Source organism: Leptonychotes weddellii, chromosome 4 (genome assembly GCF_054177405.1).
Source record: "Leptonychotes weddellii isolate Sample4059 chromosome 4, ASM5417740v2, whole genome shotgun sequence".
NCBI classification, from domain to species: domain Eukaryota; kingdom Metazoa; phylum Chordata; class Mammalia; order Carnivora; family Phocidae; genus Leptonychotes; species Leptonychotes weddellii.
In genome coordinates, this window is record NC_138372.1 from 134045758 (window position 1) to 134051879 (window position 6122).

A 6122-nucleotide genomic window follows, 5' to 3' on the forward strand; every position below is an offset into this window, starting at 1 on the left:
GAGAGCATAAGCAGGGGGAGGGGCAAAGGGAGAGGGAGAAGCAGACTCCCAGCTGAGTAGGGAGCCAGACGTGGGGCTTGATCCCAGGACCCTGAGATCATGACCTGAGCTGAAGGCAGACACTTAACCGACTGAGCCTCCCAGGTGTCCCTCTTTGTTTTTATCTTATTTTTCTTTCCCTGCCCCTATGTTCATCTGTTTTGTTTCTTAAATTCCACATATAAGTGAAATCATATGATATTTGTCTTTCTCTGCCTGACTTATTTTGTTTAGGATAATATACTCTAGTTCCATCCATGTGGTAGCAAATGGCAAGATTTCATTTTTTTTTTTTTGATGGCTAATATTCCATTGTATATATATATACACTACATCTTTATCCATTTATCAGTTGATGGACATTTGGGCTCTTTGCATAATTAGGCTATTGTTGATAATGCAGCTATAAACATCAGGGTGCATGTGCCCCTTCAAACCAGTATTTTTGTATTCTTCAGGTAAATACCTACTGGTGCAATTGCTGGGTCATAGGGTAGTTCTGTTTTTACCTTTTTGAGGAACCTCCTAGTCTTTTCCAGAGTGGCTGCACCAGTTTGTGTTTCCACCAACAGTATAAGAGGGTTCTCCTTTCTCTGCATCCTCACCAACATCTGTTTTTTCCCGAGTTGTTAATTTTAAACATTCTGACAGGTGTGAGGTGATATCTCATTGCGGTTTTGATTTGTATTTCCCTGATGATGAGTGATGTTGAGCATTTTTTCATGTGTCCGTTAACCATTTGTATGTCGTCTTTGGAGAAATGTCTGTTCATGTCTTTTGACCTTTTTTTTTTTTTTTTATGTTCAGTTAGCCAACATATAGTAGTACATCATTAGTTTTTGATGTAGTGTTCAATGATTCATTAGTTGTTTATAACACCCAGTGCTGATCACAACACGTGCCCTCCTTAATGCCCATCACCCAGTTACCCTGTCCACCCACCTTTCTCCCTTCTGTAAACCACAGTTTGTTTCCCGGAGTCCAGAGTCTCTCATGGTTTGTCTCCCTCTCTGAATTCTTCCCATTCAGTTTTCCCTCCCTTCCCCTGTGGTCCTCCATGGTATTCCTTATGTTCCATATATGAGTGAAACCATATAATTATTGTCTTTCTCTGCTTGACTTATTTCACTTAGCATAATTCCCTCCAGTTCCATCCATGTCGATGCAAATGGTAGGTATTCGTTCTTTCTGATGGCTGAGTTATATTCCATTGTATATATGAACCACATCTTCTATATCCTTTCATCTGTTGAAGGACATCTCAGGTCTTTTCACAGTTTGGCTATTGTGGACATTGCTGCTATGAACATTGGGGAGCATGTGCCCCTTCTTTTCACTACATCTGTATCTTTGGGCTAAACACCTATGACCCAGCAATTGCACTACTAGGTGTTTATCTTTTGCCCTTATTTAATTTTTTTAGTTGAGAAAACTGAATGAAACTCTGCTTAAATGGCTGGTCCAAGGTCATACTACTAGTAAGCGGAAGAATCTGAATTTAGAAGCTTTTAGATGCCCTGTTCTTTCCATCATATCACAGCTGGATGCAAATCAATGAATCAGTGCTAAATTCCTGGGGCCTAGTTTGTCATAATTTTCACTTTGCAAATCTAAGTCTTAAGGGGCTTTGGAATTTGACAGATTTTGGTTTGAGTCCTGGTTCTGCCAGTTTCTGGTTCTCAGACACTGTTCAAATAAAATTAACATCTTGTTGTCTCTGTTTCCTTATCATGAAAATGGATTTTATATGTGAAAATTAAATTTATAGGGTATAAGGAGAGTGCCTAGGACATGGGTAAAGCTCTGTACATATTAACTTCTATTCACAAAACTGGCAAATGGCAGGATTTGAATATTCCACCTTGCTTAACTCCATTAGACCCCCTCTACTTCTCATCTGGCTCCCCATGGGCACTCTCTGTAGCCTCCTGTCATCACCTTATTTAATGATTTAATGAGGGGATGAATGCCTCTTGCAGAACTAGCAAGTTTTACTGATGGCTCCTTAATTGATTCCAAAAACAATAAAATATTTATTCTAGAACTAAATAGTTTTGGGTGCAACATCACCAAGTCAAAGAAGGAGAAACAACAGAATTAGGTATGTGAAAATTTGTAGTTTGAGGGCCTATCATCAGTTTAACCTTATGCAGTTTTCCTGGAGGTACCTGCTTAGAGCAATATATGACTCTACGACATAAAACCCCAGAAAGGGCAGATAACTCCTAGGACAAAAGAAAATTAAATAAAAAAAAAATGAAAAGAACAAATACACCAACAAGATGAATTTGTCCCATTTAAAGGCCGTCAAACAATGCTTGGGTTATACGTAATTTTTTTAAGAAAGAGGGAGGGGAAGGGGCAGAGGAAGAGGGAGAGAGAGAATCTCAAGCAGGCTCCATGCCCAGTCTGGAGCCTGATGCAGGGCTGGATCCCAAGACCCTGAGATCATGACCTGAGTGGAAATCAATGGTTGGATGCCTAACTGACTGAGCCACCCAGGTGCCCCTACACAGAACTATTTTTAATGCATGAATTTTAAATGTTTCAGATTCACTAGTTTGTAGTTAGTTCTCACCTTCTATAGAAGCAAGGTAGAGGTAGCATCAGCCTGTGAGGTGAACTTGGATATCTGGGGGAGAGAGAGGTAGTGATCTGGAAACTCTTTGCAGGGACCATTGCTTTCCTGCTGGTCCAGGTGGCCCCTGTAGCTTGAGCTCGGGCACCCTTGGGCTCTACTCTCTACTCTTCTCCCCACTAGCTGCTTTCCTTTTGCAAAATCATGATGTTGTTTCCTAAGTTAGGGGACAAGAATTTTATTTTCCAGAATAGACTATGAAGCTAGGATACAATTACTCATATGGTTTAATTTAAAATGCAAAATCTTTGAAAAATAGGTATTTTCAAAATAAGCGTTTTGGTCTGGAGCTCTGGTTCTCATTAACTTGGCTGAAACCCTTGATGATATGTTGGAACTGTTTAAACACCAGCTCACATGCCTACTCTCAGGTGTTCATCAACCCCCTACTTTCCCGAGGGACCCTGGCCAGCGGCATCCTGACAGGTCTGAGCCAAAGCCTGGTGTTCCCCTCACTCCATCCATGACTTTTGTGAAAGGAAGCTGAGTGGTTTAATGTGATGTTTTGTTAATGTCTGCTCATTTCGCTGAAGTGCATGGTGCAGGAATGACAGTACTTGGGGGTCTGGTTCTGCCTCAAACAGTGTGTATGGTCTCCTGCTGCCCTGGCCAGGGACTTACCTTCACTGGGATTCATTGCATGTGAGCCTTTAAGAAAAACTTTGGCTGAGGCTGAAGAGTCTTTCCAGCCTGATGGGAGTATATTAAATATTACTAGAACAAGCCACATATAATCTCTGTACCTACTGTTAAACCTAGAAGGCATGGTAGAAAAAAGACATTCCATACACATAAAATTTCATGTTTGCTTTAAGACATGCCTGGACTTGATGTCCAAGTACATTTAAAAGCATTAACTGCTGGTTCTCAGGAATGACCTTCTTTAGGGAGAAAGGCAAGAAACCTGGTAATCCTTTTTCTATAGGTCCTCATGAAAGGGATAGCAGAGCTCTAAGGCTGCAAACACCCACATTTCAGGGTGCTAAGGCCTGGATGATGCTTGTGAGATACATGGTCCTTCTCTTCCTTGAGCATATGAGGAGAGGTCCTGTGCTATAAACATATCAAGGTTTAAGTCCCCTGGCCACCCCCACAAGCTGGGATACCACAGACAGGGTGCATTTGGAAAGTCTTCTGGACCCCTTAGCCACTTTGTTCAGACTTCTCTTCAAAAGACTTCAGAAGAGCCTCTCAGCAGTTTTCTATTTGGAAAGTAAAAACGGATGTAGTCTTTTAATCTCATTATCCTGATACTTCTTGGGACTCAACATTCATAAACCCAGTCAATTCAACTGTGCCCCATATGCTTGGCATCTTGGCCCTTGCCCTCAATGCTAAGCCTCTACCCAGAGTCCTTTTCTCTTCATATTTCCCAGGACTTCCTCCTCCATCTTCCTTATTCTGCTGTCCCCTTTCCCAACATATTCCATTTTGCCCTCCTCGGCGCTTAGACTTTATTCTTCTCAATGTCCCTTTCACCATCTGCTCAGTAGAGACTTGTAGATCTGCAATTCTGAAGTAAAGAAATGCACTGAGAACTGAAAGCTCTTTGAATTTTACTTCATGACAAAAATAGACCTGAATTGATGGGAAGCTATTTATCCTACTTGCTATTGATCATACATTTGTCTGCAGAAATATTAGGGTGTTTGGTTATGAAGTGTTATGTATTAACTATGTGTGTTCCATTATTTTATAAAATCTGAAAAATTCTGAATCCAGAAACACATCTGGCCCCAATGGTTTTGGATAAGGGATTATAAACCTATCTTCTAAACCATTGCTTTTAACTTCTGGTAAAGTCCTTTCCTGTATTTAGGATGGTGCTTTCTGGCTATTCCCCATGTTCCTGAGTTTTTGTTGACATTGTCTGCTTATCTTCTGGTCATTTCCCTCCATGATGGAGGCTACACATCTCCATCTTTTTCTTCTTCCCTGATCTCTGCACTAAATTCACCCTGACTCAACCCACTACTTGCCAACTCCAGGGCACCTTTTTCATTATTTTGCTTGCTCTCTCTATCACTGGGGACTGTTCATTTCTCCTTTCTTGATACCAACTCCTTTTCATCTTTAGCACCATTCTCCCTGGTCCTCCTCTCCCTCTCCAACCAGTATTGCTTGTTAGTGTGGTTTCCTGGCCCATTAAACTCTGCCCACGTGTCCTCTCAGAGGTCACTACAGACAAGAAGGCTGGGTCACTCTGGGTGATTCCATAGACCCTCCCTTCCCATGAGCCCTGACTTCTTTGTGCCCATTCATTTATCAAGAAAAGGATGGTCATCATCCCTCCTCATTCTCTAATTCTCCGAAAACAATCTCATGTACTCTCATAGCTTCACCTTAAGACTTAGACCTTCCCCTGAACTCTAGAGTGGGGAATACAACTTCCTACTGGATGTTGCCTTTTCCAGTGGATCCCCACACTTAACATGTCCATAGAAAACCTCCCTTTATGAATGCTTCTACCATTCAGAAATGAGGAACCCGGGTCATTCTCATGGATCATCTTCCAAGTCCTTTTAACATGATCTTTGATAGCATCTTTTGTCTTCTGGAATGGTAAGATACTCCAGGCTCATCTTTCCTAATTCCTACCCCAGACATGGAGTCATTCATTTCTCCAGTGATTCTTGGGGCCTGCTAGTGGAAAATGACATTTAGAACCCAATCTAGTGTGGAGATGCTGATTTTTGAGGTCAGTCATAGTTTCTAGGCCTTTTCAACAGACAATGTCATGAGAAGATATCTTTTAAAAAAAAATTTTAATTCCAATATAGTTAACATATAATGCTATATTAATTTCATGTATACAATATAGTGATTCAACAATTTTATACATTTCTCAGTGCTCATGATAAGAACACTCTCAATCCCCTTCATCTATCTTACCCACCTCCCCTTTGGAACCGTTGGTTTGTTCTCTGTAGTTAAGAGTCTGTTTTGTGGTCTGTTGCTTCTTTGTTCATTTGTTTTGCTTCTTAAATTCCACATGTGTGAAATCATAGGGTATTTGTTTTTCTCTGACTCACTTATTTCACTTTTGATTATACCCTCTAGATCTATCCATGTTGTTGCAAATAGTAAGATTTCATTCTTTTTTATGGCTGAGTAATATTCCATTGTGTGTGTGTGTATATGCCACATCTGTGTCCATTCCTCTATTGATGAATACTTGGATTGCTTCCATAATTTGGCTATTGTGAATCGTTCTGCAATAAACATAAGGGTGCATATATCTTTTAGAATGAATGTTTTCTTTGGGTAAATACCTAGTAGTAGAATTACTGTATTAGAGGAAGTAGAAAGATGGCGGAGGAGTAGGAGACCTGGATTTCGTCTCCTCTCAGGAATTCAGCTGGATAGGGATCAAACCATTCTGAACACCTATGAACTCAACAGGAGATCGAAGAAAAGAATAGCAACAACTCTCTGAACAGAAAAG